The sequence below is a fragment of the Rhyacophila brunnea genome, unplaced genomic scaffold (assembly GCF_057557595.1).
Source record: "Rhyacophila brunnea isolate RB1 unplaced genomic scaffold, BYU_Rbru_1.0 scaffold_6, whole genome shotgun sequence".
In the NCBI taxonomy this organism is placed as follows: Eukaryota; Metazoa; Arthropoda; class Insecta; order Trichoptera; family Rhyacophilidae; genus Rhyacophila; species Rhyacophila brunnea.
In genome coordinates this window covers 33885781-33886658 of record NW_028233276.1, presented here as the reverse complement: position 1 = coordinate 33886658, position 878 = coordinate 33885781, and the positions used below count along the sequence as shown (strand labels likewise).

The 878-nt window shown below is 32.7% G+C and overlaps 1 non-coding gene across 1 annotated transcript; it reads left to right on the top strand.

Annotated features, from left to right (window-relative positions):
• The first annotated feature begins 422 nt into the window (after nucleotides 1-422).
• Nucleotides 423-494, top strand: TRNAQ-CUG (transfer RNA glutamine (anticodon CUG)). The gene has a single exon. It is a non-coding gene; the product is annotated as a tRNA-Gln (tRNA).
• Nucleotides 495-878: the final 384 nt, after the last annotated feature.

The window sequence follows — 878 nt, the reverse complement described above, 5'->3', positions numbered from 1 at the left end:
TGCATCGGTGATCAAATAGCTAACAAACATTCCTCGTAAACACTGTGTGCAGTCCATATTCTCTGATTGAAAATAATATTGTACCTACACTTTATTTTGTGTGTACAGTATATTATGTAGTGTGAAAGTCTTCAAACTACATAACACATAAAGATATTTCACCTGTATTTTAATGCTGCTACAATAAACTGATTTAAGTAATAATAATTCACACATTTGTTTAAATCTAAATTACTTTACAATTTGTGAAATAAAATTACAGTTTCCTCGTAATCTGTCATAATCAAATTTCAGGTTATGTTGGAAAATCGTGCTTTTCCACGTGTATCAGAATACGCACGCGCACAACAACACCACGTGACGTCTGCGCGAAAGCCTTTCCCGGAAGTTATGAGCCGTTTTATTCGCATTTCCCTTGTCAAGGTCCCATGGTGTAATGGTTAGCACTCTGGACTCTGAATCCAGCGATCCGAGTTCAAATCTCGGTGGGACCTTTGTTTTTATTACCCCCAGGGAAAGGAATATAACGAAAGCTTTTCATTACGTGAAAACGGGGTGGAAAGCTCGGATGTGTAAACATTTTATTGCGTTTGGGAATATTCCGCGAAATGCAATATTCTTTTCGGAAAGCGATTTTCATTTTTAATGTCTGATAAACTAGATATTATTATTTATAGGCTTTAATTTTTCATTATAAATATTTTCAGTTTTAGACAACGTCAACATTGTCGACAAATTGATAATCTTAAAATTTCATTAAAAAAATATTGTCAGAGATCATCAAAATAATTAATTATAAGATGTGCCTACTAATATTTATAACCATCATGGTTTCTATTATTTTATTGTATATTGGTGCCAATATATGATATTGAAAA